Here is a 27433-nt window from a genome sequence, read left to right as displayed (position 1 = left end):
TCCTCTCACCATCATCATCCTGATATGTTTCTGCCTCCACAGCTTTCTTAGTGCACCCTTTAACCATACCTTCAAACACCCCCGTTTTCACAGGGTTTTCCCCTCAAGTCACCCCCTATCCTCCAATTCTCTCTTATTTCAACACCTTCACAAAATAAATAGTTATACATACCATAACTGTCACGATCGTTCATTAACGAGAAGGACCAAGGCGCAGCGTGATATGCATCCATATTTATTTAAGTACTGAACACACGACAAAAACAACAAACGAAACGTGAAGTCCAAGGTAAACTAATAACATACCTTTACGAAAAACAAGATCCCACACCGACTAGTGCCAAACAGGCTGCCTAAGTATGGTCCCCAATCAGAGACAACGAGATACAGCTGCCTCTGATTGGGAACCACCCTGGCCAACATAGATCTAAACGATCTAGCACATCAAACATAGAAAATATAACACAGAAACTACACACCCTGGCTCAACATTTCAGAGTCCCCAGAGCCAGGGCGTGACAGTACGCCCCCCCCCCCCCCCCCCCCCCCCCCCAAAGGCGCCACACAAACACAACAGGGTAGGGGTCGGGTGGGCATTCCGCCTCGGAGGCGGATCCGGCTCCGGGCGTGACAACCACTTTCTCTCCACCTCCCCGTTGCGCCCCTGATCTGGTCTGGCACCGCTGACTGGAGCTGGACCCGATGACGGTGGATCAAACCGTACAGGCTCCGGACTGGAGCCGCTGGCCGGAGCTGGACTGGACACCGGTGGAGCGGATTGCTCTGGCTCTGGAGTGGATCCGCTGACTGGAGTTGGACCGGACCCCGGTGGAGTGGATTGCTCTGGCTCCGGAGTGGAGCAGCTGACCGGTGCCAGACCAGGCACCGGTGGAACAGGCACGGGCCGTGCCGGACTGGACACACGCACCACTGGCTTGGTGCGGGGAGCAGGAACGGGCCGGACCGGGCTGACGACGCGCACCACTGGCTTGGTGCGGGGAGCAGGAATGGGCCGGACCGGGCTGACGACGCGCACCACTGACTTGGTGCGGGGAGCAGGAACAGGCCGGACTGGGCTGGCGACGCACACCTCTGGCTTGGTGCGAGGGGCAGGAACAGGCCGGACCGGGCTGGCGACGCGCACCACTGGCTTGGTGCGAGGGGCAGGAACAGGCCGGACCGGGATGGCGACGCGCACCACTGGCTTGGTGCGAGGGGCAGGAACAGGCCGGACCGGGCTGGCGACGCGCACCACTGGCTTGGTGCGAGGGGCAGGAACAGGCCGGACCGGGCTGGCGACGCGCACCACTGGCTTGGTGCGAGGGGCAGGAACAGGCCGGACCGGGCTGGCGACGCGCACCACTGGCTTGGTGCGAGGGGCAGGAACAGGCCTGACCAGGCTGGCGACGCGCACCACTGGCTTGGTGCGAGGGGCAGGAACAGGCCGGACCGGGCTGGCGACGCGCACCACTGGCTTGGTGCGAGGGGCAGGAACAGGCCGGACCGGGCTGGCGACGCACACCACTGGCTTGGTGCGAGGAACAGGAACAGGCTGGACCGGGCTGGCGACGCGCACCACTAGCTTGGCGCGAGGAGCCGGAACGGGCCGGGCCGGACTGTGGAGGCGGACTGGAGGTCTGGAGCGGAGAGCTGACACAACCCGTCATGGCTGAATGCCTACTTCCACACAATACGTGTGAGGCATCAGCACAGGACGTATGGGGCTGTGCACTCGTACTGGCGCTACAGCAGGTGGCACTGGCGCAGGATATACGGGACCGAGGAGGTGTACTGGAGACCACGAGCGTTGAGCCGGCACACCCCGTCCTGGCTGAATGCCCATCTTTGCACGACACGTGCGTGGTGCTAGCACAGGACGTATAGGACTGTGCCGGAACACTCGCGGCACAGTACGTGGCTCCGCATAACACGGAGCCTGCCCAGTCACACGCTTCCTAGCCTGAGTATGGGGAGTTGGCTCTGCTCTAACCCTAGGCTCCGCCAACCACCCTTTTAGCCCCCCCCCCAAAAAAATATTGGGGCTGTCTCTCACGGGCTTCCTCCTCGGCCGGTACCCTCTGCGTTGCCGCTGCTCCTCTCTATAGCGCGCCTCCACAGTCTCCTCCCAAGGACGGCGATCCATTCCGGCCTGAATCTCCTCCCAAGTCCAGGATCCCTTCCCGTCCAGGATCTCCTCCCAGGTCCAGGCTGTCTGTTCCTGGACACGCTGCTTGGTCCTCTTTTGGTGGGATCTTCTGTCACGATCGTTTATTAATGAGAAGGACCAAGGCGCAGCGTGATATGCATCCATATTTATTTAAGTACTGAACACACGACAAAAACAACAAGCGAAACGTGAAGTCCAAGGTAAACTAATAACATACCTTTACGGAAAACAAGATCCCACACCGACTAGTGCCAAACAGGCTGCCTAAGTATGGTCCCCAATCAGAGACAACGAGATACAGCTGCCTCTGATTGGGAACCACCCTGGCCAACATAGATCTAAACGATCTAGCACATCAACATAGAAAATATAACACAGAAACTACACACCCTGGTTCAACATTTCAGAGTCCCCAGAGCCAGGGCGTGACAATAACTGTGTATGGCCTGTGTGTTTTCCTAGTTGCTGGATACAACTAGCTTTTCATTCTGTAACTGTGTATGTTGCCAGATCACACAAAACAGCCACTGGTCAATGTTGGCATTTCCTGGTTGCTAAATTAGATTGTCTAATTTTAGTTTATGTGACAAAACAAGCAGTCAATGTGTACAGAATCATTGTAAAGTACCATCTAAACCACTGTGAAATATATTTTCCGTAACCAAAAATATTGTTGTTTCAGCTGTTTGAAGCTGGTGTACAAAACCGAAAGTAAAAGATCAAAAACGAAACCTAAGAATGGGAATCATAGAAATAACACACATAGAACAGATCTACCACTTCTTAGAGTTGCTTTCAATGAGAATGTCAGATCTATAAATCACGTTTCTATGTGGATTTGGTCAGGTTGCCCAAAAAGTTACATATTGCAGCTTTAACTGACATATTCTGATACCTACCATGTGTGGGGTAGTAGAGTTCCTATGCAAAGTTAATACAGAATACATGTATACTAGGGGTGTAACGATCCATCTACTACATCGATGTATCGATTTATATTCCTATGATCCAACTACATCGATCTGTGCTCGGCGAGTTGGCCTTTTGGACAACATATATAAATCTAACATCGTTTTAAAATGTAATAAATCGATTGTATCGATACTAGGAAATAACCCATTGGATTTAAGCACGTCAGACTTTATATGGATGTTTTTTCTTAGCACTTTTAATGATAAAGGCTTTAAACATTACTCGATTCAGTCTGCCTATCCGTGACGTCATTGCCCCGCGCCAGCAGCAGCGCAAAGGCGCAAAGACAACAAAACATAGCATGGCGGACGACAGAGGAGAAGCCGACGAGCGAGAAATTATCAAGCCACCATTGCGGTCCTTACAAGAAACAGGAATCTAGGAAACTTCACCTGCACTGTCCAGTATCCAGGTATTTATTTCAGTCACACTGGTTGAATTTTTGGCTAAAAGGTTACTGAATCGATTTCAAGTCACTGAATCGTTTCGGATCGTATCGTTATAAATGAACCAATATCGTCCTTGAATCGTATCGACAACCACGAATCGTGATACAAATCGAATCGTTGTTAAAACGAATCGTTACACCCCTAATGTATACTAAAATCTCTATCTCAGAATCCATTAAAAGTTTATCACACCTTTTTAAATACTTTCAGCCATTTCCTTTGAACGGCTATTACTTTTTCATGAGTGCTCGGCCCCAATGTGGGCTGCTCGTCGACCCGGGCCATGCATATATGGACCTCTATCTGGTGGGCTACGGGGCAAGCAGTGATGAAGTCATTAAAGATGTATAGGGACCATAGTGGACATCAGAGACCCTGTGCCCCACAGAGGGGGTCATCAAACAGACAGGTTGGACCTCTTCCTCTCTCTACCTCACTTTCTGTCCCATTACAATCAAGGGCCAAAATAACACATAGGGAGCAGAGATCTAACGTACATAAAACATACGTACATAAAACATACGTACATAAAACATACGTTTAATGCTGATCTTACATTCAATGTCTATATCAGCTGGAATGCTACAGTAGATCTAACATGTATCCAACACAGCCGCACTAACATGTACTATACCCTTACATACGTTTGAACAAAATGCAGATCTGATATTGTAGTATAGAACTAATGCATAATTGAACCAAAATATGTAGGGGGTCAGGTAGGTCGTAAGATTCAAACATCAGAAGTCCCTGTAGATGATCCCATTTGTGTCTGGTCTTGATTCCACTGTGTCTGGTCTTGTCAGAGAGAAGTAGAATAATAGGTTTTGGGGTCAGCTCTTAAATAAGGCCAGCTGCAGTAGAGAGACCCTCTACTGAGAGTGGAAAAGTATGTCAGACATACTGGATGTTCCTCTTCCTGTGAGCCACACTGTTAATAGGTGTTGCAGTTCAAAGAAGAATACTCACGCGCGCACACATACACGCACAGAAACACACACACAAACGCACAAATGCACACACAGACATGCACACACACACAAACGCACAAATGCACGCACAGACATGCACACACACACACACACACACAGATCCAGCATACTCGTGGTCATGTTTTATGAATGATGATTATGATAAAACATACTTTATTTACTGGCGTCTAAATGACATGCCCTTGTCATGACATTAGTGTCACTGCGCCGGACAGTGTTGAAATAACAGTCTTTAAACGCTGGTCTAATGACCACAAGGAAATTGGCTTCTAGTGACGGATTGCCCTCCTCTACTTCCTCCCGCTCTCTCTATATATATTTATTTTTCTCTCTCTCTCTCTGTCTCTATCTCTCTCTCTTTCTCTCTCGCTCTCTCTCTTTCTACCCCCCCCCCCCCCTCTCTCTATCTATGTGGTGAAAATGCTGATTTGGGTGAACATCCTCTGGCTTGTCATGCAGGAGATGGTACACAACACTTCCCAATCTAATGATGAGTGATTGGCTGACCGAAACGGTTCCAAATCTCTGTGTTAATCATCGATCTGACAGGTAGTCATACAGCTCTCTCTCTCTCTCTCTCTCTCTCTCTCTCTCTCTCTCTCTCTCTCTCTCTCTCTCTCTCTCTCTCTCTCTCTTCCTCTTCCTCTTCCTCCCATTCTGCATCCTAATGTCTCAGCCCTGCCACCACACACCAGCTGCACTAGCTGCACCAAATCACTATTTGCCTCCCCCCCCCCCCCCTTTTCCCCAGCTGTTTAATAACAAATAGCTTTGGGTGTCCAGGTCTAATTTAGAGTTGCCAAAGGGGCTGAGGGGGAACGTGAAAAAAAGTATGCAACCCTAGACTCGGTCCAACCACGTGTTATAAACATCCTTTAAATACATGCAACCTTACACACGGTACTGTGAATGCCATATGATTTCAACATCAGTCAAAGTCAGCCGGTACCCACACACCAATTACCTTTTTTTGCTGATCAACAGTTTTCTGTGACAATGCTCTTGCCAAGCGGTGAGCCCAACCCCCGGGCACAATGAGTTAACCCCACTCCAAACACAAATACCCATATTGAATGTAATTAATTGCTGGACGTTTGCCTAGTTGATCAGTGTGTACACAGAGGCACTTAGCTCTGTTTGTACATTGTGAGAGAGAGGAGAGAGAGAGAGAAAGGAAAGAGAGAGAGAGGAGAGAGAGAGAGAGAGAGAGAGAGAGAGAGAGAGAGAGAGAGAGAGAGAGAGAGAGAGAGAGAGAGAGAGAGAGAGAGAGAGAGAGAGAGAGAGAGAAAGAGAGGAAAGAGAGAGAGGAGAGAGAGAGAGAGGAGAGAGAGAGAGGAGAGAGAGAGAGAAAAGAGAGCAAGACGAGAGTGTGGTGCAGTGCTGTGCATTATGGCACACGTGTAGCATTGTGACATGTTATGTTGTTGTGTTAGCAGCCATAGAGGTGGAAAGAACGTTCTGTGTCTCTCTCCAGGGAGGTGATGCACTGTTCTCCCCACTGAGCACTGAATGATTTCTGACATCTCTCTCTATCTCCCCCCTATGTATTCCTCACATCTGCTTTCTATCTCTCTCTCTTCCTGACATCTTTCCATGTCTCCCCCCTCTCTCTCTCCCTCCATCCTCCATCCTATATCTTTCCACAACTAATCATTCCTGAGTTTTGCTGTCCTGTCCAATCAGTGTTTCCCTGGTTAATGGGTGGTGGGGTGTGTACTAATTCCACCGACAGCGTAAGTGAGATGAGGCAAGGGGCGACAAAGAACCCTCCAATGAAGTTTCTATCTCTCTTTCTCTCTCTTCTTATAGTTTTATTTCTATGCTTCTTCCCACTGGGCACACTACATCATCAACGTGGAGAATTGGCTAATATTTGGTAGATACGTTGATCAATGAGATTCCAACCTATTTTTTTCACCCACTGAAAAAGACAGCCAAAAGTTTGTTGAATTCCTAATTTGTTTCAACAATCTAAAAGCCCAATCAAATTACAATGGAAAATCAATGTCAGATTTTTGTTTATTTATACAACAACTTAATGTTTTATCACTGTTCTTCATCTAATACCACAACCAAATGACCTGGATTTCGGTTGAGATTACCTTAAAGTACATGGTGCAAGTGATCAATGCTGTTTGAGATTCTGTGCAGATTATTACAGCAATTGTGAAGATTTTCACAGACCTGCAACCCTGAACATGCATGCTGACTGTGATTACATAAGAAAACATTTATTGTTACAGTAACCTCAAAATGTGACCATGGATGTGTTACTCATTTTTAAGGTTGAATAAATACTTTTAAATGGGTTTGTAAGATAGCCTTAACATTAGGATATTTACTGTCTTACAAAAGTAATATTAATTGTGTTTGGATAACAACGCAACCAAATATTAACATTTAAAGGAGATATATCTACTGCTTTGATAATTCGATCTGAGCCACTGGCTTAATCCTATTATTTTATTTCTTTAAGTTTTATTTTTGTTTGAGACGGAGATGTGGATGTGGATCCAGCATATAATTTGTTATGTTCTTTACAAGGTAATAGACTATTTACCGTATTGCAAAAGTGATATTGAACACAACCAGATATCAACTTTTCAAGGAGATTTTTTTTCTGCTTGGATAGTTCCATCTGTGCCACTGTCTGGCTTTAATTCCAGTTTGTCTACAAAGTATTAATTGATTAATTCACATCTCCATTTCAACCAGAAATCTAAGTTAAAGAATAGGACTAAATCAAATCAAACTTTAAATGCACTGTAAATACAGTGTGATTTGATTTAATCCTATTCTTTAACTTAAATTAACTTGTAGATTCCATTTGAAATCAACCAAAGCTTAAAAACCTAGGCCAGCGTTTCCCAAACTCGGTCCTCTAGACCCCAAAGGGTGCACGTTTTGTTTTTTGCCCTAACACTACACAGTTGATTCAAACAATCAAACCTTGACGTTTAGTTGATTATTTGCATCAGCTTTGTAGTGCTAGGGCAAAAAACAAAACTTGCACCACTTTGGGTCCAGAGGACTGAGTTTGGGAAACACTGACCTAGGCCTATATGTATTGTCTATTTTTAGATGAATCCTGGGCTGAATTTAAACAATAGTTGTTGATGACTTCCCAAATGCTACTGCATATTGGCCTAAATAGCATCATTGATGACATAGGATTGATAAAGTATGATTACATTTAATTTGATCTGTTGAACCTATCCTTTGGAATTACTTAGATAGTTATCAGTGAATCTATTAAGTGGAGATTTCTCAACTACCATGCTCACAATAGCACGTTGGTTATAGTCTGTGACAAATATCAAAGCTAAGCAGGTCTGGGCTTGATTAAAACTCCTGGATGGGAGACTGGAGAGATAGCTGTAGATATATCAACTCTCCAGTAGGAGGTGCTGTCCAGCCTTTAGTGTTTTTCTTATAGTGAATATTAAGTTGAGGATCTGATGTGGTTTCTGTTAGGTTCTGAACAAAACAGACCCTGCATAAGTCTAGAACCTTCATGGGCATGGAAGTGTGTGTGTGTGAGATAGGACTGTAGTTAGATGGTCTTCGAGGTGGGCCCCTCTGGCCCCCCTCCCAGAGGTTTCTTCTCTCTTCAACTGTTGACCTTATTGAGTTGAGTTCCACATCCCTCCTTGTCCTAGTTCTACAGCAACTGGCCTGACTTATCAGGAACTGAGACTAGACTGTTGCTCTTTACCTCCTTCCTTAGAAATATGAACATTCAGCAATAACAGACAGAACCTTTCTGAAATTCCTCTTGTCTCACTCAGTAATTTTCCGTACACAAAGTTCCTATTAACCCTTCATTGACCTTTAACATATACATTTCTTATACATGTAAAGTAATCAATACGTTCTACTATACAGTGAGGGAAAAAAGTATTTGATCCCCTGCTGATTTTGTACGTTTGCCCACTGTAAAAGACATGATCAGTCTATAATTTTAATGGTAGATTTATTTTAAGAGTGAGAGACAGAATAACAACTAAAAATGCATGTCATTTACATTTTAGCAGACGCTCTTATCCAGAGCAACTTACAGTTAGTGAACGCATACATTTTGTTTTTTCATACTGGCCCCCCGTGGTAAACGAACCCACATCCCTGTCAGCCAAACTCTCCCCTACCTTGGACAAATTGTGCACCACCAATGGGTCTCCCGGTCACGGCCGGCTGCAACAGAGCCTGGACTCGAACCAGGATCTCTAGTGGCACAGCTAGCACTTCGATTCAGTGCCTTAGACCACTGCGCCACTCCGGAGTTATAAATATACATTGATTTGCATTTTAAAAGAGGGAATAAGTATTTGACCCCTCTGCAAAACATGACTTAGTACTTGGTGGCAAAACCCTTGTTGGCAATCACAGAGGTCAGACATTTCTTGTAGTTGGCCACCAGGTTTGCACACATCTCAGGAGGGATTTTGTTCCACTCCTCTTTGCAAATCTTCTCCAAGTCATTAAGGTTTCGAGGCTGACATTTGGCAACTCGAACCTTCAGCTCTCTCCACAGATTTTCCATGGAATTAAGGTCTGGAGACTGGCTAGGCCACTCCAGGACCTTAATGTGCCTCTTCTTGTGTCACACCTTTGTTGCCTTGGCCGTGTGTTTTGGGTCATTGTCATGCTGGATTACGCATCCACGACCCATTTTCAATGCCCTGGCTGAGGGAAGGAGGTTCTCACCCAAGATTTGACGGTACATGGCCCGTCCATCATCCCTTTGATGCAGTGAAGTTGTCCTGTCCCCATAGCAGAAAAACACCCCCAAAGCATAATGTTTCCACCTTCCACCTCCAGTTTGACAGTGGGGATGGTGTTCTTGGGGTCATAGGCAGCATTCCTCCTCCTCCAAACACGGCGAGTTGAGTTGATGCCAAAGAGCTCGATTTTGGTCTGACCACAACACTTTCACCCAGTTCTCCTCTGAATCATTCAGATGTTCATTGGCAAACTTCAGACGGCCCTGTATATGTACTTTCTTTTTCCTTGCAGGCGCTGCAGGATTTCAGTCCTTCACGGCGTAGTGTGTTACAGTGAAGGAAAAAAGTATTTGATCCCCTGCTGATTTTGTACGTTTGCCCACTGACAAAGAAATGATCAGTCTATAATTTTAATTGTAGGTTTATTTGAACAGTGAGAGACAGAATAACCTAAAAAAAATCCAGAAAACCGCATGTCAAAAATGTTATAAATTGATTTGCATTTTAATGAGGGAAATAAGTATTTGACCCCCTCTCAATCAGAAAGATTTCTGGCTCCCAGGTGTCTTTTATACAGGTAACGAGCTGAGATTAGGAGCACACTCTTAAAGGGAGTGCTCCTAATCTCAGTTTGTTACCTGTATAAAAGACACCTGTCCACAGAAGCAATCAATCAGATTCCAAACTCTCCACCATGGCCAAGACCAAAGAGCTCTCCAAGGCTGTCAGGGACAAGATTGTAGACCTACACAAGGCTGGAATGGGCTACAAGACTTGGTAAGAAGGTGACAACAGTTGGTGCAAATGGAAGAAACACAAAAGAACTGTCAATCTCTCTCGGCCTGGGGCTTCATGCAAGATCTCACCTCGTGGAGTTGCAATGATCATGAGAACGGTGAGGAATCAGCCCAGAACTACACGGGAGGATCTTGTCAATGATCTCAAGGCAGCTGGGACCATAGTCACCAAGAAAACAATTGGTAACACACTACGCCGTGAAGGACTGAAATCCTCCAGCAGCCGCAAGGTCCCCATGCTCAAGAAAGCACATATACAGGCCCGTCTGAAGTTTGCCAATGAACATCTGAATGATTCAGAGGAGAACTGGGTGAAAGTGTTGTGGTCAGATGAGACCAAAATGGAGCTCTTTGGCATCAACTCAACCCACCGTATTTGGAGGAGGAGGAATGCTGCCTATGACCCCAAGAACACCATCCCCACCGTCAAACATGGAAGTGGAAACATTATGCTTTGGGGGTGTTTTTCTGCTAAGGGGACAGGACAACTTCACCACATCAAAGGGACGATGGACGGGGCCATGTACTGTCAAATCTTGGGTGAGAACCTCCTTCCCTCAGCCAGGGCATTGAAAATGGGTCGTGGATGGATATTCCAGCATGACAATGACCCAAAACACACAACCATGGCAACAAAGGAGTGGCTCAAGAAGAAGCACAATAAGGTCCTGGAGTGGCCTAGCCAGTCTCCAGACCTTAATCCCATAGAAAATCTGTGGGGGGAGCTGAAGGTTCGAGTTGCCAAACGTCAGGCTGAAAACCTTAATGACTTGGAGAAGATCTGCAAAGAGGAGTGGGACAAAGTCCCTCCTGAGATGTGTGCAAACCTGGTGGCCAACTTCAAGAAATGTCTGACCTCTGTGATTGCCAACAAGGGTTTTGCCACCAAGTACTAAGTCATGTTTTGCAGAGGGGTCAAATACTTATTTCCCTCATTAAAATGCAAATCAATTTATAACATTTCTGACATGTGTTTTTCAGGATTTTGTTGTTGTTATTCTGTCTCTCACTGTTAAAATAAACCTACCATTTAAATTATAGACTGATCGTGTCTTTGTCATTGGGCAAACGTACAAAATCAGCAGGGGATCAAATACTATTTTCCCTCACTGTACCAACTGTTTTCTTGGCGACTATGGTCCCAGCTGCCTTGAGATCATTGACAAGATCCTCCTGTGTAGTTCTGGGCTGATTCCTCACCGTTCTCATGATCATTGCAACTCCACGATGTGAGATCTTGCATGGAGCCCCAGGCCTTACATTAAAGAACATAATTGGTTAAAGAAAACTGTGAAAAATAAAAAAGTATACCAGTTTCATTTATGGACCAAAGGATTGACAGCCGTTTCATATAGATTGCAAAATAGTTGGGAAGAGATTTTTGACGTAACGATTCCATGGCATAGTGTTTATGAACTGATACGCAAAACGATGCTGGATTAAAAAATTTGAATTTTTCAATTTAAATTACTATATAAAATTCTTGCTACCAATATAATGTTATTTATATTAGGGATACAATCTTCCCAGCTCTTAGAAATGAGATGTTCAACGAGCAGTTGTCCACATACTTTTGGCCATGTAGTGTATTTAGACACGTTTTGTCTATGTTTAAACATTGGTTACCATGATGACTGTGGTGGAAATTTTACCCTCAAAATAACAGTTTGACTTTTTTCAAATCCCAATGTTTTTTCCATGTAGATTCCAATTCACAGTATGTTGACAGATGACGTTGAAACAACGTTGATTTAACCAGTTTGTGTGCAGTGGGATGTCTATTTACATATTTTCAATGTCTTATTTTTTCTCCCTACCCATCTATCCTTTCATTCACGTATTTCTCTCTCTTTTTCTTCTTTTTCGGGGAGACAACAGAGAAACGTTCTCTGGCCCCAGTGATCTCTTTTCTATGCACAACAAAGACAGTGTGCTTCACACTCTACCTGTGTGTGTTCGTGTGTGTGCGTGCATGTGTCTCACACTTTGTAAAGACTAATTTCAATAGAGAGTTTTACTCAAATGTTTCAGGTATTCTGTAATCTCTCATGGCCAGATTCTCGTGGCCAGATTAAATGGCGAGAATCTGTCAAGGCTCACATTTAATTATGTGATTATGAGCAGCAGTAGTTTCTGGTTTTGGATTTTCGTCATTGATTATTTGGACAAATCAGGATTTGGCGAAGGTGGTGCTTAAACTGGTGCGGTGATTTTCAAGCCTGTGTGCAGATGATAAATGGTTTCCACTAGATTCCACAGCCACACACAGCTATATTTCTTTTTTGGTCATGATAAACACGGGTGAAATTAGCTGAGGGAGGGGTTTGGCCAAGAGTTTCCATTTGCGAGGGAGGAGAGTATGCTTCCTTCCTTTGCACAAAGGTAATCACAATTGTTCATGGCATTCCCCCCAGAAGTAAAACAGGAAATTACTAACTTTCGCGAGATAATTTTACTTCTGGGTAACCGAGATGAGGTATTCTGCTTTGTCTGTGGTGCAGCCAAATTTACAATTAGAAGACATGGCAGTGTGCTACATCTGAATCATAGACAATGTCTGTTCGGTCTGCTCCACTGAAAAGCTGTCTAGGTGTGTGTGTAAAGTGTGTGTGTGTGCAAAGTGTGTGTGTGTGTCCACTAATTTGAAAGTCCCTCTCTTGGGTTACGTGAGTGTGTGTCTGCTCTTTTCAAAGGCTTTTTCTGAGTGTGCGTGAGCAACAAGATCTCATGCTTTGACACGATTTCAAGGTCAAATTTCAACGGATAAAAGTTTGGGCATTAATTCCGAATGGTTAAGGTAAGGGTTAAAATTCGGGATAGGGTTCAAACTAAAACAACTCAACGGTTAATTCCTGGTGGGTTTTGAAGGCATCTCCTGACGTCCTGGTGACATAAATGAACGCCTTGGATCTTGAGTGACCTGGCTGGTGTGTCTTCAGAGCCCCATCCAGCCAGCCTTGCTTGTATTCCAGCCAGCCTTAAAGTGACAGCCTTCATTTGGCCTAATGAATGACAGAGTGAATGTAGGGGGGCAAGGGAGAGTTAGCCCTCTTACAGTTTTTTGAAGATATTTGGTAGTGGAAGAAATCTGCATTATTAAATCTGGCCCTCTCAGCCCCCGCCATGCCTTCGATTGAAAACCCCCTATGCTGCTGTTTGATCCTGGTGTTGTCGGCTTGAATTATTAAACTCCATCACAATGAAGGCGCTCCATAATTCCTTTTTTATTACATTACTACAATGGCATAATTTGCATACATTCGACTGAATTATGGATGAGATTTACCTTCAAGGAAGGAAGGAGTGCAGAAAAGGCCTATTTCATTGATAGCGTCTTATGGATTTCTCATGGAATTCCCTTTGATGCTCTCTCAGATCTGTGAATGTGTGTGTGTGTGTGTGTGTGTGTGCATGCGCGCGCATGTGTGTGTGTGTGTGTGTGTGTGTGAGCCAGGACGTGATCAAGTTGTCATTAAACAGTAAGAACCCCCTGCAGGCTTTCTTCATATCTTCAGCCACAGTTGTTTTCATTAGCAGCAGCAAGTCCTCTCACTGACCCCAGGAGACTAGGGGAAATATCACACACACACACACACACACACACACACAAACACACAAACACACACAATTTCCCCCAGTCAACTGGCAACAAGAAACAGCCAGTCAGGACTGGATGTAGAACCAGTCAGTAAGGACAGACAGGTAACTGCCAAAATAAAGGAAACACTATCATAAAGTGTCTTAATAGGTCGTTGGGCCACCACGAGCCAGAACAGCTTCAATGCACCTTGGCATAGATTCTACAAGTGTCAGGAACTCTACTGGAGGGATGCGACGCTATTATTCCACGAGAAGTGCCATCATTTGGTGTTTTGTTGATGGTGGTGGAAAATGCTGTCTCAGGCGCCGTTCCAGAATCTCCCATAACTGTTCAATTGGGTTGAGATCTGGTGACTGAGATTGCCGTGGCATATGGTTTACATCATTTTCAAGCTCATTAAACCATTCAGTGACCACTCGTGCCCTGTTTATGGGGGCATTGTCATCCTATGGGAGCATAGACATGGTAGCCAAAATAAGGGCCAAAATAATGGCCTGCCCAGCATTTTTATACATGACCCTAAGCATGATGGGATGTTAATTGTTTAATTAACTCAGGAACCACACCTGTGTGGAAGCACCTGCTTTCAATATACTTTATATCCTTGGTTTACTCAAGTGTTTCCTTTATATTGGCAGTTACCTGTAGGTTGAACCATGTTGCTAAAGCAATCACTCTTGAACTGGAGTCACATTAGAAAACCCTCAACAAAGGATCTGATGACGGCAGGAAAACAACAAACAACCTTCAAGGACTTGGAACAACAATCACTAATGATCCAGCCCATTAAACCTGATAGTACAGAACATGTCAATAAGGAACTGGGGGTCATAGAGAATAAACAGTCAGTAAGGACATCATGGGAAAGTAACAGTCAGTAAGGACTTCAAACCAACAAGAAGTTAGGGTTCATAGAAAATAAACAGTCAGTCATTGAAAAGAAGCAGTCAGTAAGGACTTCAAACCATTACCAGTCTCTATATCACAGCTCTGTGGAACAGAACAGAATCTCAGTAGGGCTTAATCACGTCAACATGTCGTTTGGCATAACGAGCGCTCCCCAACCTCTCTGCTCAATCACCAGGCGCCAGTGCACATCTCACAAATAATGACAGTAATTATGGCCTGTAAAAGCTGAATTATCATATTTGCACACTTGATAGCAAAACTGAAATGAATAAAAAAATGCTCTCCTTTCGGACTGCTTATGAAAACTTAATGATCTCTTTTTTATTAATACTCAGTAGACGTATCATTAAAAGCTTATTGTAGAGAGTACATGGGTGAACAGTTATAGGGGGTTCACCCTTGTTCAGACCTTGATGAGTATTTTGTATGGTCACTAATAGCGATGTAGTACTTTCCCCTTTTCCAGGAGTGGATGAGAGGGTGAGGCGAGGGAACAAGGGGGTGATGTGGTGGAGAGGGAGTATTTGGGGCCAGGCACCACCCCAACAACAGGGATAAGCAGCTTAGATAGAAAGGTCAGACAAACAGGACAGACAGAATTGTCTAAACACAACAACACTACGTAATACACTGGGTCTTTAAACAAGAAACTCTGTTTCTGAGAGAGCGACCGAGAAAGGGAGGGAGGGAGAGCGAAAACTAGCAAGATTTAGGGAGTGAGTTAAAAAGAAGGCTTTCAAACACACAGCTGTCACTTTGTCTAGACTAGAGGGAGAGAGAAAATGAGAGAGAGAGAGAGAGAGAGAGAGAGAGAGACTGAGACTAAGAAATGGAGAGAGAGAGGACTAGCTAGATTTAGAGAGAGAGAGAGAGAGAGACAGATGGAGACTTCTGAGAATCCTATACATCACATGACACCTGTGAGGTGTCATAAAAAAATCTTCAGACTCCAACTGCTTACACACGTTTTCAAAACTATGTCTCCTTTTTTCAAAACTCTACACACAATTCCCAAAACTGCACACACAAAATGCAAAATGCCTCACATCTCCTTCAAAATGTAACACTGCATTCAAAATGCCATAAACACATGTCAGAATGAAGCATTTGCATCAAATGGCAAACACATCTTTCATAATAGTACATTTTTGGATATACCATGTAAACACTGTTGTTCTAAATCTAAAGCTCTTTGGTCTTTCATAGGCTTATATCTACATTTCAATACAATGTTCTACAGTGAAAGTAATCTGCTGAGAGGGGTAACAAGTACACTGTAAACACCAATGCAATGTATAAACAGAAAATATTTATTAGGCCAAACATTACTGTTGTATACAGTAGCACACAACAAAACCATAAACATATGTAAACCAAAAGTATATTCTTTAGAATACAGTAAAGAACACAATTGTGTGTGTGGGGTCCCGGGGGGCAGTCCAGGAATTGGTAGGGGGGTGGGCAGTCACCAGTGCTAAGCTACGCTTCATCTCTTCTCCGGGCTGGGTCTGGCCACAATACTTTGTCCACATCACAAGATACGTTTTCTCTTGCCAAACATCGAGGGAAGTATCTCCTAGCATGGCGTATCCAACCTTGGACAGAGGCAACCTCTATGTCCCCACATGCGTCCTCCATTGCCTGGAGAAGCGGCATGCGGGCATAGGGTTGGCAATCATACACTTTCCAGCGCCAGGCTGAGAAGAATTCCTCTATGGGATTTAGAAAAGGTGAATATGAGGGTAGGTACAAAACTACAAATTGTGGATGGGTGGCAAACCAGTTTTGGACCAAAACAGCCCGGTGAAAACTAACATTGTCCCATATAACCACAAATCTAGCAGGCTCCTGATCTGGATCAGGGACAAGCATTGTGTAAATTGCATCCAGAAAAGTGAGCCTATGGCCGGTCTTGTACGGACCCAGTGTGGCATTGTGATGGAGGACCCCGTTTTGAGTGATGGCAGCACACATAGTTATATTACCCCCACGCTGTCCAGGGACATTGGTAATTGCCCTCTGTCCTTTTACATTTCTTCCGCGGCGCCTGGTTTTGGTGAGGTTGAAGCCAACCTCATCCACATAAATAAATCTCCTTCCTTCTCTTCTTTGCCCTCGTCCTCTTCTTCCTCTTCCTCTTCCTCTTCATTTTCCTCTTCCTCCTTCTCCTCCTCTTCCAACACTTCGTCTTTGAATTTGTCCTCGTTGTTGTCCCCTGCCTCTCCCTCCTACTCCTCTTGCTCTCTGTCCATTGTTGGCATCCATTGTTCAAAACAGGTAATCTGACCTTTGACCTATTTATAGGCCTATACTACAGTAAAGCAGTGATTGGTTAGTGATCAGTTAAGCAATTAGTGTTTGCAGATGTGAAGAGTGTGTGTGTGACCTGGTGAATAAGTGTAGCATTTTGAATGGTTGTGTTTGGAAAAGGAAAGCAAGTCACTTCCTGTTAGATTTTTGTGTTTTAGGTAGAGAATTGTGTGTAGTGTTTTGAAAAAAGTGTTTTATGCAATTGACAACTGAGTCAAAGGCTGAGAAATAGCTTACGGTTTTGGAGATTTGGTGTGTAGTTTTGCACTTTGAGTGAGAGGTTTCAAAAATCGTGTGACATGAAAAGATTTTGTGTGTAAGCAGTCGGAAAAAACTGTAAAAGGAAACATATATTTTTCTGCGAGATCTAACAAGAATGCGGAATGTTGTTGTTTATTCATGATGGGAAAAACAAGCCCCTTGAGAAGCTTATTAACCATTGTTGCTGTCAGATAAAACAGAGAAAACATTATTTCTCCCCAGTATTGGAAGTTGTAACCCTATTTCTCTGTCATATGGTCCAATGTTATTGTAATCCTCTCAGAGAAATGGGCCAATCAATGGTGCATTTTTCATATCAATGCCAAAACTGGCGAAATACCTTAAGCTGCCAAAAAATGTGTGTGTGTCAGAGAGAAAGAGAGAGAGAGAGAGAGAGAGAGAGAGAGAGAGAGAGAGATGAGAGAGAGAGAGAGAGAGAGAGAGAGAGAGAGAGAGAGAGAGAGAGAGAGAGAGGAGAGATGGAGATGAAGAGAGAGAGAGAGGGGAGAGAGAGAGAGAGAGAGAGAGAGAGAGAGAGAGAGAGAGAGAGAGAGAGAGAGAGAGAGAGAGAGAGAGAGAGAGAGAGAGAGAGAGAGAGAGAGAGGAGAGGGAGAGGGAGAGATGGAGATGAGGAGAGATGGAGAGAGATGGAGAGAGAGAGAGGGAGAGAGAGAGAGAAAGAGAGAGAAAAAGAGAGGGAGAGATGATCCAGAAGAACAGATTAAGACCTTTTCCCATGCTGTCTAGTTGTGAGCTCTGTTCCATCCTCATTGTGCTGGAAATGTTAAACGAGTCGAGTTGGCGCTCTGCCTCATCAGGAGAATGCCAGTGAGTCTGAATGCGTGTTGTGAGTGTGTGTGTTTGTGTGATTGTGAATATGAGCGTATGATAGCAAGTAACCTATGCATGTGTTTATCATTGCAACTGTGAGGGTGTGAGACATAAAGAGGGAGACTCAGACAGAGGACGTAATTTCAAGGTCTGCATGTAGGTTGTGCCGCAGGCAAGGTTAGACACATTCTTTCCCTCTGAACCTTATACCTAACAGAATCTGTGTGTGAAAAGTGTAGACACTAACCAGGTTTCCATCCAACAATTTCACGTGCATTAATTACCTAATGCGTAAAAAAACCCACAACAGGGCTAATGGAAACAGGACATTTGTCAGTAAAATGTCCTAGTGTCAACAAAATAAAATACGCTATGCCCCAGGGCATTATTATACATGATGATCGTTGCTTGGCTGCCAATTATCAAATAAAATGATCTTATCCATATCATCTCATATAACCTACCCTGTCCACTTTTTCAGCGAACTCATGTCTAGAGACTATGCGCTAGATTGGGCAAGTTTGCTTTTTATCGCAACAGTTTTTGTGACAAAACCATCTGTAGAGTTGAAAATGCAATGGAAACACATTGAACATCTGTTTTTGTATTAGATACATTGGAACTTAAGCGCAAAAGGGCTTTTTATGTGCACTAAGTCATCAACCATAGCTTTTTATTTTTAAACAACTTTTTACCCGATTTTCTCCCTGATTGGTAGTTCCGACCTTGTCTCATCACTGTAACTCCTCAATAGGCTCGGGAGAGGCATGACCCGCCTAGCCACGCTACTTCTTAATTAACACACAACTCGCTTAACCCAGAAGTCAGCTGCACCATTAAACTGATGATAGCTTGCAGGCGCCCGGCCCACCACAAGGAGTTGCTAGAGTGTGATGAGCCAAGGAAAGCCCCCCGGCCAAACCCTCCCCTAACCCGGACTGCGCTGGGCTCCCGGTCACGGCCGGCTGTGACACAGCTTGGTTTCAAACCCGAGACCCTTCACCCATAGCTTTTTATCAGTCAGTTTGATGTAAACACACCTGCGCAGATTGTTTTTATGCGGATTCTAGAATATTCGCATGACAATCTGTCGCCAGTTCGATTGAAACCAAGCTATTGTAGTTATAGATATAGCTTAGGGCAGTGACTTTCTTTCTTGAACCAGCTCTTCCTCCCAAAGAGGCTGGTGTGATTGTGGCACCAGACCCTTAGATTTTTCTGTGCTTATATGCACATCCTTAGATGTGTATGACATAAGCTGTATGTCTGAGATGAGGCCTCTTCTACTCCTACAAGTCCTGGTGAGATCTGAGTCTGCATCAAAGGAGGCCCACAGTAACCTGAAGCACCATAACAGAGGAGGCTGCTGAGGGGAGGACGGCTCATAATAATGGCTGGAATGGAGGCAATGGAATGGAATCAACCACATGGAAACCACGTGTTTGATGTGTTTGATACCATTCCATTGACTCCATTCCAGACATCATTATGAGCCGTCCTCCCCACAGCAGCCTCCACTGCACCATACACTACATTAGACTGTCCATGTTCAATAGCCATATAATAGAGCTCTACATGTGGTTTAGATGATCAATGGGTGAAATATGTATTGAGTGGTGTTAGTGTTAGGGGACAACCATCATCAGTACTAATCTGATAGGCTGTCTACTAGTTTGTTTTTGTCCACTGGCCAGAGGGAAATCTGATGAAAGGTGGGGTGTTATTATGGAGGCTCACTGACTCGTATTGTGTGTGTGAGAGAGCATGTTAATTCACCAAGGCCATGCTTGGGCTTTCAGACCATAAATATCAGAAGCGTGTTTTATTTAGTAAAGTCTCCTCTCGTTCGCTCATTTCCAATTTAGGACACGTTCTAGAAAGTAGAGATGAGAGCGAAAGAGAAGAGAGAAGAGAGGGGCGGTTGCTCTGGTGTTCCTTTCACTTTGTGATGTTTGCACACTCTGTTGCACAGCATTCATGCAAATCACCTCGTTTTGATCATTGATTTGTTTAAACATACACACTGGCAATTCAGTATCTTTTGTGTTTGTCAAGCATCGCCCTGGCGACGCTCAGCGATTCGCCCCCGCACTAATCGCTAACAACCCATTAACTCACACACACAGTCACACACACACACTCCGACACTGAGTTCACATTCCAATGTTCTCCAAGTGTAATTACGCTTGCAATTACACTTATACTTTTCCTTTTGAAAATATGCACTCTACTCGTATTGAAATCATAGAAATTATTTTGCCTAGGGAAATCAAATATCTGGAAGGCATAAGTTGGTGGATGGCTGTTCAAAGCTGTTGCCTGTTTGCTTTTTCATGTTGACTGATTCAATGGTGCAATGTTCCCTGCTTCCATTCCATCCTCAACATCAAACAAGCTGTATGATACAGTCCATCTTACTGAGATTTAGCCTGATATCAAACCGTTGAAGATGTGTTGGGGATTTGAACGAAGGGTATACATACTCCATTCCTTATAATTCTGTTTGTAGTTAAACTGCGTTTAAAATAATGTTCATTGATTGTCTTTGATCCGGAGAAAACATCCCTCTACGAAATGTACATTTTCATACTCCAATCGTTATTTTTATGTTCTGTTTGGCAAAAAACTGCTCTTAACTCAACTACAGATTTTGCACTGATTGTCTTTGATTCTGAGAAAACATCCCTCTCAGTTTGGTGAACATGAGTCTTAGAACAAGTCTTGGCATAGACAGATCTGACTAATAACATGTGTTGGATCATGCTGAGTTTCTATTGCATGCTGTAGCATCACGCTATGGTTTTATTGCATGTTTTTAGTCTCTATCTGTGGTGCTACCATGCTGTAGTCTCTCCCTGTGGTGCTACCATGTCGTAGTCTCTCCCTGTGGTGCTACCATGTTGTAGTCTCTAGCTGTAGTGCTACCATTTTGTAGTCTTTACCTATGGGGCTACCATGTTGTAGCCTCTATTTGTGGTGCTACCATGTTGTAGTCTCTACCTGTGGTGCTGCCATGTTGTAGTCTCTATCTGTGGTGCTACCATGTTGTAGTCTCTACCTGTGGTGCTACCATGTTGTAGTCTCTATCTGTGGTGCTACCATGTTGTAATCTCTACCTGTAGTGCTACCATGCTGTAGTCTCTATCTGTAGTGCTACCACGCTGGAGTCTCTACCTGTGGTGCTACCATGTTGTAGTCTCTCCCTGTGGTGCTACCATGTCATAGTCTCTATCTGTGGTGCTACCATGTTGTAGTCTTTACCTATGGGGCTACCATGTTGTAGCCTCTATCTGTGGTGCTACCATGTTGTAGTCTCTACCTGTGGTGCTGCCATGTTGTAGTCTCTATCTGTGGTGCTACCATGTTGTAGTCTCTATCTGTGGTGCTACCATGTTGAGTCTCTATCTGTGGTGCTACCATGTTGTAGTCTCTACCTGTAGTGCTACCATGTTGTTATAGTGCAGCAAACTGAAGCAAGACTAATAGGCAACTCACGTCTACTAATACACACACACACACACACGCTCAGCTCAATGTTGGTGTCGCTGTTGAGTGAGTTTGGGGGGGGGGGGGGGGGGTGAATATTGCACATAAGGATGTATGAAAGTCAGTCCTCAGCCATAAGTGTCCTCACTTGAGCCAGCGAATAACTAGCTTTTTGGTGGCTCTGACAGGTAAGACGCTTCGGTAGGGCGATGAAGTGTGCTAGCAAGGTAGAGGTCCTGGAAAGCAGTACTCACTAAGTAGGCAGCGTGACGTGTGTTACACATGCACACACACACACACACACACACACACGCACACACACACACACACATACACACACACATACACACAAACACTGACTCTTTTGTATGTGTGTGTGTGTGCGTGCAAGCATGTCCCTGCCTGCCTCCCTGCATGCACTTCACGCTGCCTACTTAGTGAGTACTGCTTTCCAGGACCTCTACCTTGCTAGCACACTTGATTGCCCCCCCCCCCCCGCCCCCCCCCGAAGCATCTTACCTGTCGGCGCCACCGAAAAGCGAACAAGAATGTTCACTGTTCCCTGCAATCTGAATCTGAATTAGGAAATGTATTTTGCCCTGCGGCCATACTCTGTCTATCTCACAGAACAAGTGGGCATTTGATGAGGTGCTCCTCAGCCTCACTTACCTTGGTGTCTCTCCCACTATCAGACCTAGTGTAGTGCAGCATCCAAACATCCTTCTCCACATCCCATGTGCTCTTTTTATTTCTCTATCTGTTGGTGTCTCTCTCTCTCTCTCTCTCTCTCTCTCTCTCTCTCTCTCTCTCTCTCTCTCTCTCTCTCTCTCTCTCTCTCTCTCTCTCTCTCTCTCTCTCTCTCTCTCTCTCTCTCTCTCTCTCTCTCTCTCTCTCTCTCTCTCTCTCTCTCTCTCTCTCTCTCTCTCTCTCTCTCTCTCTCTCTCTCTCTCTCTCTCTCTCTCTCTCTCATCCCTGATTGGAAGAGCATCTCTGCATGCTGTGTGTGTACCTGTAGGGAGTGTTTGCCTCTGATTGGTACACTGAGTTTCACTCTTACATTACACATTTTGTGTGTGTGTTTGCGTGTGTGTGTGTTTGCGTGTTTGTGTTTGCGTGTGTTTGTGTGTGTATGTTTGTGTTTGTGGCCCCTTGTGCCCTCCCTCAGCCAGCTCAGTCTCTAATTGGCCACAGTGGGGCAAGAGAGAGAGGAGAAGCATTCATGAGCGGCGTGTCCGGGTTGGAGGGCCAAGGGGTGTGAGACCTGGCCTTAGTCTGCACTGCCTGCTGCATAATTAATTAACACCAACAGAACACTGTCAGAGAGTATTTACCCCTAAGATTAAATTAAATAAGCAAGCTAAGCAGCCTTTGTTTATCCTGCTCATGGAAGATCAATATCCAGACACAAGTGAATAGTTTTACAAGGGAGTTTGGGAAAGGGCTTTGTGAGAAGTCCAACTAGATCTGATAAAGTCTGTGAGTGAGAGAAGATAAGAGAGGTTTTAATTTTTTATTCCTGGATCAAATGCATCTGTGTTTTTTTAAGCCTCCCGAGAGGAGGAGGAGGGAGAGAGAGAAAGGAGGGAAGGTGTGAGGGATGACAAATGCTGCTGCGGCTGTTCTTATGACATGGCAGGCGTCCACGGCCGTTAGAAAAGAGCTTACGGAGAGAATCGCTGTGCTCCTTGACCTTGTGGGAGGCGGCGGCCTGATAAGTGTGCCATTTCACTCCAATAAACCCCTGACCTCATGCATGCACAGACACACACACATACAGTAGAGCTTGATACTCCAGGCGTGCGTGTGTGTGCATGTGTGTGTGCGTGGATATATGTGTATAAGTCAAAACTCAATCTGACAGTAAGGTTAGAGAAGTAGGAGGAGGATGGTAAGAGGTTTAGGCAGGGATTTGAAGTCAAGGTGGTTGATATTGCAGAGCAGAAGAGAGAGGCCAAGGAGCAGAGATGGCTGGTTTGAAATTGAAGGTGTGTGTGCGTGTGAGCAGAAACTACTCTCCATGGTCAAACTACTCCAAAGTACATCCCCAAAGTATACTTTCCCTTTCCAAAAAGCCACTTTTCTCAACTTGTCTTTGATAGGCATGTCAGATCTGAGAGGTGCTGAGATGTGATGAAAGGTAGAGTGGGGAGGCAAAGGGGTGGCAGGAGGGGCGAACTGACCCCCTGTGGTGACACACATCACGCTGTTGTTGGGGTGACTGATGCCATGGCAACAGTAGCATCCTGATGTGGTCCCACCACAGTTGGGATCCATCTCCTCTTTCCAGACCTGCATTAAATATGAGCTTAGGACAGAAGAACTTAAGAGCCTTAGAATGGTTATTCAGACAGGTTATTATGTCTGTCATGTACCAGACAGTGAACCAGAAAGGACATGAACCTCAGTGTGTAAAATGTCAGCATAGGATGGCAAAGGGGGATCAAAGGCTTTCAAAGTCATCAAAACAAGGTCGTTCCCGCTCACAGATGTTGGACCCTTTTAAAGACCCTTCAGATAATAATGATGTTCTGTCTGTGTGTGAAACAGATGTGAATATTATATAGTGGTATGAGTTCAGTGTGGGTGGTGTTAGGAGGGATGGGATAGTCTTGATTTGAGAGTGGATTGGGTTCAGTGTTGTTTGTCTGTTTGTGGGGGGCAGACTTGGATTATTCAACAGCTTTCCGATCTAGTTGACTTCGCTTGTCTGGAGGCTGGAGTCCTCTCCTGTGTGTTTGTCCATCATACATTGCTTCCCGTGGTCCAGAGACTGATCTACCATCTGTCTGTCTGTCTGTCTGTCTGTCTGAGACTGACTCTGACTCTGACTCTGCACTGCTCTCTAGCCACTGAACCACAACTTACTGCACCAGTCACACTACCAACCAAGCTAAAAGAGAGGGGTGGAGAGGAGAGGTGAGGATGAGGACAGGAGAGGGAGAGGGTTGGAGAAGAGAGGGGTGGAGAGGAGAGGTGAGGATGAGGACAGGAGAGGGAGAGGGGTGGAGAAGAGAGGGGAGGAGAGGAGAGGAGAGGGACTGTCTGACGAGCATGTTCCTTAATAGGTGCTAATGACTCTACGGAGCTCAACAAAGTAGTGTGTGTTAGTGCATGGGTTTGTGACTGTACGTTTGTAAGTGTTTGTGATTTAGTGGTTAGGTGTCTTTTATTGACATGACCATGTGGAGAGTTAATGGGCCAAGGTAAAAGCTGCATCTTTCTTTTCAAACAAAAGTGGGTCAGAGAGAGAGAGAGAGAGAGAGAGAGAGAGAGAGAGAGAGAGAGAGAGAGAGAGAGAGAGAGAGAGAGAGAGAGGGAAAGAGAGAGAGAGAGAGGCATGTGTAGAATGAAAATGATCTCTTCCTTTTATCTCCATCTTTCTTCATCTCTCTCTCTCTCTCTCTCTCTCTCTTCTTTATCCTGTAGGGGTGCAGCGTAGCCTCTGCTAAGTAGCAGGGTTACAGCCGTCAGCAGATTGTATGCATGGGTGCAAATGTCAAAGCAAGAGCCTCACAAAACCAGACTATCACCGTGTGTTAATAGTAGAGCCTGGACTTAATACTGATATAAAGATTTTATGAGACCTGGGATCAGATGGTAGTGCGCTTGATCTGACTGTCCATCTCTTCAACCAGCAGCCCAATGAGTGGTCATGAATGGCAATTCACTTCTCTATTCAACAGACTCCACCACATTTGCATCAATACAGAGATATACCATGATAGCAGAGGGATGTGTGTGTGTGCGCGCGTGTGTGTGTCTGCGATCAAATGCTTCCATCCAAGGACTATTTGGCATAAAGAACAGAAAAACAACACTACCCATGATGAAATCGTAAGAAATCAAATCTTTGGTATTGATGGTCTCTGGCCAGCCGATATTAAAGCTGGGGTACTATGTTATTGTGGTATTTGTGTGTTTGTGTGTGTTTGTTTGTGTGTGTGTGTGTGTGTTTGTGTGTGTCTGGGATCAAATGCCTTCATCCAAGGACTATTTAGCATAAAGAACAGAAAAACAACATTACCCATGATGCCTTTGTGGGTGAGGCCATGCTCCAATCAACAGAAGATTTCCCTGTGGCAACATGATAAAAGACAAAACATATCAATCCCGAGTTCAGCTATTTTTGCTATGATGAAGGAACCCTGTAGATATTAGAATGAGGAATGACTCCATCACCACTGTATACTGTAGGTGTGAGATTAATCATAAGGAGTGATGCTCTGCTGTAGCTGACACTGTGTACTCGGAGGGAGTGAGTGTATTAGTTTAAATGATTTACCCTCAGTTATATCATACTTGAGTTTGATGTCTCTCTTGTTTTGATATAGTTTTATATTATTTGGTTGAGAGAGCTCACAGTTCAAACACTCGTTCTGCAACTATTTTCTATGTACTGTTTAAAGTACTTTTTCTTTCACTGCATATTATCAAACTTAATAAAGGCAATCATTCAGCATCAAGTGTCCACAGCTACTCAATATCCTACAGATTTACACCCCACTCACGTACCTTATCCTCCTTTCTCCTCCTACCTCTGATTTAAGCCACAGACCAACGTCAGACACTTTGACAAAACAACAGTCTAAAAATTTCCTCTCCTCTATCCACTCTCCCCCTCTCTCCGTATCTATTCATCGTCAGTCTCTGTCCTGCCCTGTTGTTAATTTTGGCCTGTGTTTGTCTCTGTGTGCTATAATAAATTGACTTTATTTATCACAGAGCAGCACTCTCATTTCCATAACTGCTCTCTGATAAGACATTCACTCACCTTGAGACTGAGTGAGGCCTTATGTCTATTTGTACGTCTACGCTTTGCATAAGTGTTTGTGTTTGTATGTACATATCTTGCACAAGTTCTTGTCTACACTAGCATTCCTATTTGTACGTTCAAGCCCCTTAGATAGGGAAGGGGGATACCTAGTCAGTTGCACAACAGAATGCACTCAACTGAAATGAGCCTTCCACATTTAAAGCCTCTGAATCAGAGAGGTGCAGTTGGCTAACTTAATCGACCTCCACATCCTCAGCGCCCAGGGAGAAGTTGCTGTTGGGCGTTAACTGCCTTAATCAAGGGCAGAACAGCAGATTTGCCCACCTTGCCGGCTCTGGGATGTGAACCAGCGACCTTTCAGTTACTAGACCAACACTCTTAACCACTAGGCTAACTGACGACATTGGAGGTTTGTGCATATAGCCTACTTGTTAAATCAATATAATTATCTCAAGCAGGGGCGACCGTGGTACAGCATGGTACAACGCTCCCGTCTCAGCCGCCATGTTGACTGAGCACGTGCAGAAATGCATGGTGGCATGAAACATAAACCAACAAGTGATGCATTGCGTTCCTACCCAGGGTGCACCAGTACACACTCGTACGGCAGCCCGCACGCCGTCGGTTGTCACTTCAGATAAACAAAAACCAGGCTGCCTATCGATCACAGTCACCCAGACCGAGGCATATGTGTGTGTACGCGCGAGTGTGTGTGTTTTGAGAGCCACGAGAAACTTAATTAATCTTTCGTCCCCTCTCCCTCCCCCATCTCCCCTCGCTTTGCCTTGGCATCCCCCACTCCACTCTGTCATTGTGTCCTGGTTTGTGAGTGAGTGAAGAGGGAGCCGGGGAGAATAAAGGAAGGAGAGAAAAAAGAGAGGAGAAAGATAATTAGAAAACAAACCTTGGAGGTGAGTGAAATCAGTCACCTGCACTCTGCTCCCCAGGTAAGAGACTGGGACACAGATAAGTCACAGTGAATAGCACTGTGCCCAAACTGTGCCTGAAGACAGTTCCATCCATCACACCCTAACGCTAGGCTGCCACAGTCTCTGCCAATCAGCATGTGAACTAGATTCCCTCCCTGGCCAATCAAGACAGATATCAGATCTCCTCCCCATATCCAATCAAACAGAGCCCTTACAGAGACAGTGTCAGAGAAT

Source organism: Coregonus lavaretus (genome assembly GCF_964263955.1).
Source record: "Coregonus lavaretus genome assembly, chromosome: 13".
NCBI lineage: Eukaryota > Metazoa > Chordata > Actinopteri > Salmoniformes > Salmonidae > Coregonus > Coregonus lavaretus.
This window is presented reverse-complemented; position numbering follows the sequence as displayed.